Raw genomic sequence first — 13,160 nt, 5'->3', positions numbered from 1 at the left:
TGTAAGCGCTCCAACACCTCCCTTATCCTTACCTTCTTGGTCCTCATAACTTGTGCTGCGGTCTTCAGTCTCTGCCTGATACTCAGGGAGCAGAACTATAGCCAGGTCATCAGAGTTTATAAAGTGTGGGCGTGGGCTGGCACGGTAAGCGCTCTTGATGGTAGTATAACAGTGGTCCAGTGTGTTGGCTCCTCTGGTTCCGCAAGTGATATGTTGGTAATAACTGCTTAGAGACTTTTCCAGACTGGCCTGGTTAAAGTGCCCCAAAATGATAGGGAAGGCATCAGGGTGCGCCGTTTCATGTCTGTTGATTACGTTGCTCAGTTCATCTATCGCCTGTTCGACATGGGCTTGAGATGGGATGTACACCGCTACCAAGATTATGGCTGAAAACTCCCGCGGCAGGTAAAATGGACTGCACTTGATGGCGAGATGCTCCAGGTCAGGTGAGCAGGACTGGGACAGCACCGCCACACTCGTACACCACAAGGAGTTGATCATAAACCACAGTCCACCTCCTGTGCCTTTGAGAGACTCAGCAGTCCAGTCTTGGCGGTGAATTGTGAAGCCCTCGACCTTTATCTCTGCGTCCGGAATGGAGGAGGATAACGAAGACTCCGTGAAACAAAAAACACAGAAAGTTCTAATGTCCTTCTGGTTCAGCAATCCTGCTTTTAGATAATCGATTTCATTTACCAGAGACTGTACGTTTACCAGCAGGATAGTCGGTATTGGGAGTCGAAAACCATGCTTCTTTAAACGAACTTTTAAACCAGAGCGGGAACCTCTCTTCCGCCGTCTTAAAGGGGCATCGTGAAAGAGACCAGAGTCCGTTCCAGTTTCGTCGACTTTGAGTATCGATAGACTTTTTAACCGACTTAAAACGGTGTTACTTACTGTGTTGTTCATGGCTGTAGCCGTTGATTTCAGCTGTAGTAGTCTTAAACGGGAATATTTGATGGTTTCCATCAGAGTTGCTCGCACAAGCGGGTTTCTTAATGACGCCCCGGAAGTTATCTCAAACACAATTCCACTTCCCATTCCCATATGCCAGTCCATGGCCCCCTCTACTGTCGGGATGGAGCCACACTCGGGCTGGAGGAGTGGGTAGCCTTGGCATGAACATTGTTTTCTCGAACTTCCTTGCCCCTCCTTCCCTTCCCGTTCCTGTTTCCCTCTCTCACCTCATCTCCTTACCTGCCCGTCACCTCCCTCTGGTGCGCCTTCGCCTTCCCTTTCTTCCATGGTCTACAGTCCTCTATCCTATTTCCCCTTCTCCAGCCCTTTATCTCATTCACCAATCGACTCTGTCAGCTCTTAACTTCACCCCCTCCCTCTCCTAGTTTCACCTACCACCTTGTCCCCACCCCCTTTTATTCTGGCATCTTCCCAATTCCTTTCCAGTCCTGATGAAGAGTCTCTGCCCAAAACGTTGACTCTCTTCCGTGGATGATGTCTGACCTGCTGAGTTCCTCCAGCATTTTGTGCGTGTTGCTCCGGAAGATTCGTCCATAGCCCGCGCATCTCCCAGACATGGTGACTGAAGGCTGGTAGCCTCACACTTAACCTTTCCCTCAGGAATAACCAATGCCTCACATAGAAACAGAAAATAGGTGCAGGAGTAGGCCATTCGGCCCTTCGAGCCTGCATCGCCATTCAGTACGATCATGGCTGAGCATCCAACTCAGAACCCTGTACCTGCCTTCTCTCCATACCTCTGATCCCTTTTGCCACAAGGGCCATATCTAACTCCCTCTTAAATATAGCCAATGAACTGGCCTCAACTGTTTCCTGTGGCAGAGAATTCCACAGATTCACCACTCTCTGTGTGAAGTTTTTCCTCAACTCGGTCCTAAAAGGCTTCCCCTTTATCTTTAAACTCACAAGCTATCCATGTTCCTTACCCTGGCCCACAAGAAGGTGTAGTCATGGTATACTGGGATCTGCATTGCTATTGGCCTGGTACTTAATTATAGTTTATTAGTATGTATCCATCACACATCATTGTACCTACAAACATCTGAGCAGTACCAACCAGGCAAAGGTTTACAGGCTGATGGAAATTGGGAGCTCTATTGTTCATTTTGGCATCCAGATTACTAAGAAAATCAATCATTGTTCTGCTCCACATTAATTATCAGTGAGATAAACTAAAGGCAGAGTGATAGCTTGCTAGTATTGCCTCTTTTCCCCCTCCCAACATAATGAAGTGGTTTGTCACAGTTCAAACATGATGATAGTGAGTTGTTAATGCTGTTCAGAGAACTAAATATCATTGTGGCAGTTGTTACACCTTCCTGGTTCTCAATGGTAATCTTTATATTGCTGTGTCTTTGCCTGCATTTGTTTCAAAGTGAGCTACAGTTATCTTTAAACAATGTTTGGATCCTGGCATTAACCATGGGTATACTTGCTGCATAAGAACCAAGCCACAAGATTTCAAGGCATGACCTCAGTTTTCCAGCTTCCTGTCAGTAAAAAGAGGGTCAGTCATGGTGCTGGACAAATATGCTGACCAGAAAGCTGAATGTTAAATGCTTTCCCTCTTACTTCTGCTGCTGTGCTGTGCTTTGTAGAAATCTTGACCTGTTGGACTGCTGGCCTTTTCAGCCAGATTTAGCATTGCTGCATAGAAGGATGGCTGGCCAGAACCCTGTGCAAAGGTGGATTTCTGGTCCAGTGCCATATGATGACGGCCCTAGAACAGTCCCTGCACTCTACAGTCACTGGTGATCTTTGTCAGAGTGTGTTCAACTGTTGATTAAAATTCGATTGGTGCAGTGGGGACACTGAACTCTTGTGCACGTGGTCTGTAAGCCTGGTTCCATTGTGTAAGACCTTCAGGATCAGACAATGCTGTAAAATCACAAAAATCCTGCCTGTTTCTAATCAATCACCAAACGGGTCCAAGGAGTGGCTGCAACATTGGACTTTAAGTATGGTAGCTGTATCTAAAGTTTAAAGTAAATTTTACTATCAAAGCACATATATATCACACAACCCTGAGATTAATTTTGCTGCGGGCATACTTGGCAAATCTATAGAATAGTAGCTATAAACACAATCAAATAGAGTATAGGAGACAACAAACTGTGCAAATGCAAATATAAATAAATAACAAGAGCATGAAATAAGATTTAAAAATCCTTTAAGTGAGAATTGGTTCTGGGAACATCTCAATAGATAAGGGTAGTTATCCTCTTTTGTTCAAGAGCCTGATGGTTGAGGGGTAGTAACTGTTCTTGAACTTAGTGATGTGAGTCCTGAGGCTCTTGTATCTTCTACCTGATGGCGACAGAGAAAAGAGCATGGCCTGGTGAGGATCTTTGATGACGGATGCTGTTTTTTTACAACAGCGTTTCACGTAGAATTTGTATATGTAGGATTTTCCATTCAAAGGCATTGGTGTTCCCATACCAGGCTGTGATGCAACCAGTCAAAACACTCTCCATTACACAGCTAAATAAAACGTATTTAAAAAGCCAGTGTTCCCGGTGCTGCCCCCTCTGCATCAGTGAGACCCAATGCAAATTGGGGAGGCACCATTTTGTCGAGCACCTTCGCTCCATCTGCCACAGAAGGGAGGATCACCCTGTGGCCACTCATTTCAATTCGACTCATCATTCTCATTCTGGCATGTCAGTTCATGGCCTCCTCTACTGCCATGATGAGACCAAACTCAGGTTAGGTTACCTCCTGCTCCATCTGGGGAGCCTCCAACCTGACAGCCTGCACAATGATTGCTTTTACTTCCAGCAATTCCACCCCCCCCCCCGCAACACCCTTTTTAAAAAAATTCCCATTCTGGTTATCCCTTCTCACCTACCCACGACTGCCTCTGGTTCACCCCCCCTCCTTCCATGGTCCATTGTCCTCTCCTACTAGATTCCTCCTTCAGCTCTTTACCCCTACCACAATACACACCCAACAGTGCCAGCTTTCAGGGTTTAGATGCTCTAACTCTCCAGAATATGGATAGCTGGCACGGCCTTTAAGGATTCAGGACCATCCTTCCAATTGGCAGCAATGTTTTAGCAGCAGGATTTTAATATTTAAGGAGCACCTGAACGGAGGCTCAGTGCTCAATCATCAGCTCTTCTTGGATTCTTATCTAGCGCCTAGTCTTGCATTCTGTGCTTGTTTCAGTCTCGATTCCAGCCTCGGATACTCTGGCGCTTGGGTCCAACCATCCTCACTTAGGTCTCCAGTCACACCACTATCAAACTTCTTACTTCAACCCCCTCCTCCCTCACCTATCATCTCCTTCCTCTCCCCTACCTTCTTATTCTGGCTTCCGCCCCCTTCTGTTCCAGTCTAATGTCGACCGTTTATTCCCCTCCGTAGTTACCCGACCTGTGGAGTTCCTCCAGCATTCTGTGTGTTTTGCTGAGAGAGCATCTAGTTGCCAATGTCTTTGCTGTAGTTTTCCAGAGGAAGTCGCCCCCAGAGATCGGTTTAGTAGCTTCACCACTATCCTGCAGAGACTACATTGTTTTGTTGTGCTTCCTGAGACTCTGATCTCAGTTTGGTGAAGATCCAGGAATTGATCCCACTACAGAAATTATACCAGCTTAATTCTACGCACCAACAGCAAAGGGTTTCAGGTTGATGTTTTTATGTCATGGCTGAGATTCTGCTCCTAATCTCAATACGTGGATGGCCATAAGGGTGGGGGTGGGGTGGAAAGTGAACACAGAGCAAATCCACCATCGGACCAGACAAAATAATGAACTCACTATTCTCTCCCAGCTCTGCATGGGATAAACTTGTCCTTTGATAAAGAGCAGGGGGTTCCTGCCACAGACCCCTACCATTAACCGAGGGGTCCACGGACCCCCTGATCATGAGGGCTTGGATAGAGACTTGGTTCTGAACGCTCCTGGTTGAGAGTTAAGTGAGAGTTATTGGGCTGGCCCAGCTGTCTGACTATATTTTCTAGTGCAACACTACACAATGGAATACTAACCCTCTAAATAAACCAGTGGTGAGCTTAAGTAGTGGGTGCAGTGAACTTTAATTGATATATGCAATATTTTGCCATAGAGCTATACAGCACAGAAACAGGCCCTTCAGCCCACTATATTTATGCTGTAGAACACTATGAATACTAATCTAATCTTCTTGCACTAGTTCCATATCCCTATGTGCATCATTCATTTAAAATACCTATCAAGGTGCCTTTTCATTGAGAACTAATTGCTCCTAAGATCAGAGAGCAGAGGGTGAAGGTGCATATCAGGCAGGTTGTGTCACCTGGCAGAGACGGATTTCCTATAAGACAATAGTTGACAGAGGCAAGATGGTTCAGAGATTCCTTTCGATTTTTAAATTGAGATACAGTGCAGAATAGGCCCTTTGAGCCAGACTGTCCAGCAATGCCCAACTTAACTAAGCTCAATCATGGGACAATTTACAATGGCCAATCAACCTACCAACTGGTAGGTCAGTGCCCGGAAAACATGGGGCAAAGAGAGAACATATGGGAAATGAACCCTGGTTGCTAGTACAGTTAAGAATTGTACTAACCACTATGTCAATCACTGCCCCAGGAATTCCTACCCCTGTTTACAGCCTACAGATACTTTTGATTGCACTTGTTATCAGGGATTCCTGGTTGATATTCATCAAGCAGGATGTCAGTACTCAGTACTTGATTCATTGTAATAAAAAGGATCCTTTGCCGAGGTACTCAGCCATCTGTCCTCAAAAGGAACAGGACTGGCTCCAGGGAGAGTAAACACTTTAAGGAACTGTACTTTGAGGAGAGTTTGCACCTTCAGTGAAAACCTGTAGTTGAGAACAGCAGCATTTGGGCTGCACATGGACAGTCAGGAACTGTAGCTCAGAATCAGCACCCTCAAGAACCACATTGGGTGGAAAGCTACAAATTTACAAGTGAACAAATATGTTAATTGGGAGCAGGAAATTCACCCGCACAAGGGATTCTGCAGATGCTGGAAATCCAGAGTGAAGTAACAGCATGATGCCGGAGGAACTCAGCAGGTTCCAGCAGTAACTGTGGAGAGGAAGTTAAGAGTGAGTGAGTGAGTGTGTGTGTGTCTTGGTAAAGGAATGAATGAGTGAGTCAGAGAGGAAGTAAGAGTGAGTAACTGTGGAGAGGAAGTAAGAGTGAGTGAGGGAGTGTGTGTCTTGGTAAAGGAATGCACTAGTGACAGCATGTATGTAAAATTATTTTTAGAGAACATTTTTAATAATTTTGGACGTTTATAACTCACACAGACAATTTAAAAACCTTCAATATGTGATTTTCTTTTTTGCCTTTCTGGGAGTAACATGCACACACACAGCAATTCAAGAACAGCTTCTTCGCCTCCACCGTCTGATTTCTAAATGGACTTTGAAACCATGAACATTACCCCACTAATTTTTTTTAAATTTCTGATTTTTGCACCACTTATTTTAACAACTCTTTAATAGACATTAAAGAGATTCTTTTAATAGACTTTACATAATTCAGTTTTTCCCCTCTTTATTTATCCTGTCTTTCATTGCACTGCTGGCATAAAGTTAACAAATTTCACAACATGTACCAAGGATATTAAACCTGATTCTGAGGACTGCCACTTTTATTGGCTGGAATGGGTGTGTGTGATTAGTTTCTTTTAGTGCAACAGCTTATGGGGTGAAGCTGCTTACAAGGAGGCAGTCTTCAGTGTCTCAGATGGCTTGGCCAGACTATTTTCTTGTTAGTAAATTGCAAGATTGTGATGGTTACAGTCTGCCAATACTTCATGAATCACAGTGCTACCCTCCACATCCCTTTCTGCCAGGACTGGTGTGGACAGAGAGCTTGAAGCTGCGTTTTGCTTTGCTGCTGCTGAGGTTCATCAAACACCCTCAAACCCAGTGATTCCCAGACTGGGGTCCACAGACCCCTCAGTTAATGACATACAAAAGGGTGGGAACCACTGCTCACACCATTGGGAAAGAGGTACTGAAGGAAGTGGGGAATTGAAGCTCAATTTAAAAGCCTGATTTATCTCTGAGAGGCTGCTAGAAAAGCTACTGACTACTTGTTCAAGATCAAGAATATGCCAAACATTATCTAATTATGATAATTTTAAATAAGGCCTGAAAAAGCTAGGATCAAAATTTGAATGAAATTATTGCAAATGTCTGCAATGCTTTGTGCCCAGAGGTTCCGCTCTACAAGTGACCCGAACCCATGGAACACAGGTGCACGTATGGAAGGTTCTCCTAGTCAAGTGCACAAACCTGTAAAATCCTGTTTCTCAAAATAGATTCAGCTATGGATGTTTGTTTCTGTGCACAGTTTGTAGTGTTAGGCTGTGAGCGTGGCATTCACTCCTCCAGTAACAGGTTTATCCTGTACCGGTGGAGTGGTGGCACCCCACACCAGGCTTCAGAGCAAAAGGTCAGTCCCAGGTTTGAATCTAGCGGGCTCCTTGCACGAGTCCCACTTGTGCCTGGGTTGGCCGCCTAAAACAGACAAACGTTAAGGAAATGGCAAGGTTGCAACCCGAGCACGGGGAGGAATTTTACCTTTTTTTATAAAAACCATACACACGCAAAACCAGGGTGTTGAGACCGGAGGCAAGGGTTGGGCTGCTTCTGCTCAATACTGTACTCCGCTCTCAGCAGCACTGAAACCTTGTCCTGTTCTGGCTCCTCCAGGCTTTGTATCTGCGGGACCTGAGACGACTTTCCCAACTGTGTAATGAAGTGAGGCTGAGGGCCTGCTCTGGGCCTCGTGTCTGCCGACTCACTTTCATTCGAAAAGCTGCTGTTTGCTTTTATTGTTTGCACGATCTTGTTTTCCCCTCCTCTCTCTGTGCACTGGGTGTTGATCTTTGTAATTGAGTTCTTATTTTGTGGCTGCCTGTAAGCAGATGAATCTCAAGGTTATATAATTAGTACATTCTTTGATAATAAATGTACTTTGACTCACTCTGGTGGTGATCTTGTATGAATGTCACAGGTATCAATGTAATACTTTTCACAATTCAAGAGTATGGCAATTTCACTGGCCCACTGTTTGTTTAAATTTTGCCAAAGTTCAAGTCCATCTGTTGGATAGATGTTATTTTCTTCTTTCCTGAAATAACAGAAAATGGATATGACTGAAAACACCTCCGTCTGAATAGTGTCAGTATGACTTGAACAAATGCCTTTGCCGTTAGCACTTTCATGTTTGTGTAATTGTTTTCTTCAACAGAATAAGATAAATAATAAAATGTGCTTTTAAAATATTGCAAATGCAAAAATGTTAGATTGATTCCCAATGTGTGATGTTGCAACTAATTGGACCTGAACTGATTCAAGGTCGAGTTGATTACAAATGAAAATCAAGGCTTAATTTTTACAGCAGCTTTGTGTCTGGTCTTACAATAAATGTAGTTTCTGCCGTTACGCCACTGGTGTTTAGGGCAGCAATGAAGATGCTCCATCTTTGACTGTGTTCAGGGCTTCCTTCAGTGTGGCAGTAGCTGCCTCTCGGTTTTCACTACTGTCAGTCATGCAAATCCCGGCTGGAGACTTGGGAATACCATCACACACAGATGTAGCAGGATTCTTCATTGCTGTTTCCATAACTATTTTGTTTTACCAGTCAGGGTCGTTAGCTCAGCTGAACCCCTGAACCTGGAGCACCAGTGGACCACTCTCAGTCTGGCCTCTACCCTTTGACCTGTCTGGCATGGTGACCAAACCAAGAGCCAAAGCATAAAGCCCTGACTCCAGCCAACATAGCTCTCCGGGTCATTGAGGCACGCAAGCCTCTAGCTCACAAGGTTATGGTCCTCTTAGGAGGATCTTGCACTAAAGCATGACTCAAATTGTTCTTATTTGTGTTTTGTTTAAACCCCACGGAACAACAATTGAGCCCATTCTTTGGAACAAGACATTTTGCAGCGTTGAGCCCTGGGGCAATCTGATCACTGGTATCGATCAAATCCATTTATTATTAGAGGGTGGAGACTTTGTGTATCCGCACCAAGTGTCTGGCACTTGTGGACAGAAGTGGTCCTCCAGTCTCAACACATTGTGTGTGTATATGCTTTTTATTTTTTTCAAAAAAAGGTAAAATTGCTCCCCGTGCTCAGGTGGCAACCTTGCCATTTCCTTAACGTTAGTCTGTTTTAGGCGGCCAAGTGGAACTCGTGCAAGGAGCGGGCCGGATTCGAACCTGAGAATGGTTCGTGGTACCATAATTAATACCCCAGCCCTTTCTATCTTCATTACCCTGAGATTCAGAGTACATTTATTATCAAAGTATGTATGCAGTATACAACCGAGATTCATCTTCCCCACGGACAGTGGACATGCCCGCCCCAGAATTTTTCATAACCAAGTCTGTTTAATCAGAGTGCACAGTGCCATGGCAACACCTCCACTCCAGGCTTATTGCATCGTAGGAATGGTCTCCATTCCCAAAGTATGGACTGACATGTTTTCCTCCAGGATTTTGGGTGTTGATCCAGGGCTCCAAAACTTGCAGGCATCATCTTCTGATTTTTAATAGTGATTGGCAGTCCATCTTAATGGAGCATTACTGCCACCAACTGGACTGGAGTGTGGTGCAGCGAATTAGGGAAGAAAACCCTTACTACTTATCTTTCAAATAAAAGTTCCATTACCCCGAAAAGCCCTATGTAATGAAATTCAATACTGTGCATTAGTCATTCCCATAAGATATTTTTCAAATGAAAACTATCAACCCCAAAAGATTGTAATGAAGCCTGCATTTGATCTTTCAACCTTGTATGCTTCACACTAATATGTTCAAATCTTTCATAATGATGAAAGAAACCTACACAGCCCAGAATGTTTTCCAAGATACAAGGAATAATTAAGCACAGAATGCCCAGTCTAAGTCATGACAAAATATTTCCTTCCCTCCTTGTTTTACCCTTTTCTCCCATAAATGCAGGTTTTATATGTATTCTGTAAAGGTGTCTCCCTTTATGCCCACTATCCCACAAATCTAGAAATCTTACCGCTGACACTTCAAGAATCTGACCATAAAATTTCAAATAATCCTCTTTGTAAGACACAACTTATTATGTTTTAGCCGAGAGCTTTAATCCCCATCCATACGCCCACTGTTTGAACTTATTAATTGCTAATTGCATCCTATATCCAGTAAAATAGAAATTTCTACCTTTAATGCATAAAGCTCCATCATCTGCATATAGTGATTTACCCATCCCAGAGAAATGATTAATGATATGTGGCCCCCGCACTATGGTGCATAACAAGTTGGGCTCGCTAGCTATCTCTGACTAACTGCCACAGGACTCAACAATGCATGGGCAGTGGTGAGACGGCTATCTCCAATAAACAACACCTCTGGGGTTGGTATGCAACACAAACAGGAAAGCTGGAATGTTCCGTCAAGGGAACAAAAATTATGGCGAATGCTGTACAAATACTGCCCCATTGAAAAGTTATTGTTCGTTAGGAAATAACAAAACTTACACCAGCATAAACAAAGTGGAAGTATGTTTACAGAAACAGTTAACAGAAAAGGGCCCATTACAGTTAAACCAGTCTAAAACGTGCACATAAACAGTGGAGCTCATTGCTGGGTAGTCAGGTGCTTTGCTTTAATTACTCACAGCACTGAGTCCACGTTCTGCGTGAAAGGCACCAGCCATGATCCGAATTTTCCTTAACGTCCATAACGAATGCACTGGCTAGCTCAGAATTAGTATTGGCATTTCCTCTATGGAGCCATTTGTTTGCACAAAGAATTTCTTACAACGGTGTCTGTCCTTCAGGCGGGGTTCCGCGAGCATCCTCCATTGGGCTCCTCTCCGCACCTCACTCCTTCCCCAAGCGCCGCAAAAGAGCCTCTAGTAACTGGATGCTGCCAATCTCTCTCGAATGTTCTGTTGCATCCCACTGGGCAGATCATCATCAAGACAAACCCAACCGGCTGATACAACATTCCTAAGCTAATCAAATGACTCAAAGCAAAACACTGGACTGTAAAATTTGATTAACAGAACACACTGCGTTTTACAAAAATCCGCAGAAAATAAAATACCCAACAGCATAACTGTAGTAATACAATAAAACTGTTCTTAACCAGGATGTTACATTCTCCCCCCACCAAAATTAGTCATGTCTTCATGATGTTGTAAGCCTTTGGAACTTATTCAATACATTATTAGTAACACAGCACTTGTACTAAGTAACACAAAACTATGTTTTCACCTATTCTCTGAGAGTATTCAGGGTGTGAATAAAGCATTCAAATGAATTGTGAGAATACAAGAACCTCCAATCCATTTGTAAATGGAATTAACATATCTCGCCATTGGGACTGGTTCAACACCGTTACCCAGATGCATTATGTGCCAGCCTCTCTGAAGGGGCATTATATGCCAGCCTCTCTGAAGGGGCATTATATGCCAGCCTCTCTGAAGGTTTCCTGAATCTGAGACCTATCTCAGTTTCTTTTGTCTCATCCTCTCCTTGTAACTGTTCACATTTACCTAGGGATGCCTTACCACGACTGTCACTCATACCTTCCTGCAACTCATTTCCTCCTGCACTCCCCCGACCAAACTTGGCTTAATCTCCAATTGTATTTACGCCCAATTCCCCTGTGCTGTCTACTATCACGCTTGCCTGTCCAATGGTTGTCCTCCCCACTAGATCCAGGTCTGGACGGGAAGATGCAGACATCTCGTCATGGCAAGTTTGCATAAGGCAAGGCGTACCACAATCCAGTTTGCATAAGGCAAGGCAATTCTTCATCCTCAGTCTGTACAGCATTCAGTGGGTTCTTCTGGTTTCACTTCAGGTCTTTCCACTGAAATCACACCGTTGTCTGCCTTATCCTCAGCTTGTTGCCTTTCTTTTCTCCTTCTCCTTTGCAGAGTTCTTTTACCAGGTGTAGGCGTTGTGTCAGCCCTTGGGTCAACGTGCACTCCCTGGCCCAGAGGTAAATGATGATTCTGAGGGAGACTTTTGATAGGACCATTCCTATCTCCTGGCTTCAACCGGAAAATTGGCTAATTTGGCATCTGGCTCCAGCTGGGTAGAAATGCAGCAGTCAGCCAGCTTGTAGGCCCAAATGTCTTAACAGAACTATCTCCAGGCATCAGTTGAAAGAACTTGATCTTTTGATTGTATCTCTTCTTCTTTTGTTTGATAGCTGAAACTGCTGCTAGCTCAAACTTTTTGCAGTTCTTTCCACATCAGATACTTGAGATACGTCTTCTGTGGCAAGTCCTCATCAGCGGTCCCAAAGCAAAAGATCCACAGATAATCTCGCTTCATCTCTGAAACTGAAATAGTATGGCGAGTAGCCAGTGGCTTAATTCTGAGTACAGTTGTAGCAGTGTACCAAATATCCCATATGCTGGTTCCACTTACTCTTTTTGTTGGCATCCACAGTTCCAGTCATGTCTAGCAATGTCCTGTTGAATCTTTCAGGCTGAGGATCACTTTGAGGGTGATATTGTGTAGTCCTCAACTTCGATTCCAAGCATGTTCAGTAACTCATTTATGAGCCAACTTCCAAAAATCCCTTCCCCGATCACTGTGTACCCTTCTTGGGAGGCCATAATGAATAAAATTTGTCCCATAACAGTTTTGCAACTGTGGATGCTCTCTGATACTTCGTGGAAAAGGCTTGCACACATCAGGTGTAGTCAGTGATGACCAAGACATTCGCAGCATTACTGGAATCAGGCTCTATGGAAAGGAAATCCATGCACACTAAACCAAGTGGTCCTGTGCTTTGTCGATGAGACAAAGGAGTAACTCGTCTTATTCTGAATACAAAAGTTGCACAACTTAATCTTCAGGCTTCATCTGTGGCCAAAGAACTGATCTCTGACCAATCCACAGGCCTTGTCAAATTCCAAATGATCTGAGCCATCATGAAGTGACCTCAGTACAATCTTCTGGTACTTCTCAGGCAAAACCAATTGGAACATCAAGTTATATAGAACTTAGTTCCTCAACTCCAGTTTGTCCCACTCCCTCATCAGTAGGGGTGTGGTAGGGTATTTTGTCTTCTCAATTTTGGCCGTATCCTCTTTGACAGCAGATGACCAGATGTCACCTGTGCAAGGTCTTGCTGTGCTGCTGCCAGTTCAGCAGGACTCAAGGTGGGTAATTGCTTCAATTTCAGCATGGTCAGGTTGCAATAGGCTTGTGGAATG

This window comes from Mobula hypostoma, chromosome 11 (genome assembly GCF_963921235.1).
Source record: "Mobula hypostoma chromosome 11, sMobHyp1.1, whole genome shotgun sequence".
Taxonomy (NCBI): Eukaryota; Metazoa; Chordata; class Chondrichthyes; order Myliobatiformes; family Myliobatidae; genus Mobula; species Mobula hypostoma.
Note: the sequence above shows the minus strand (reverse complement) of the source record.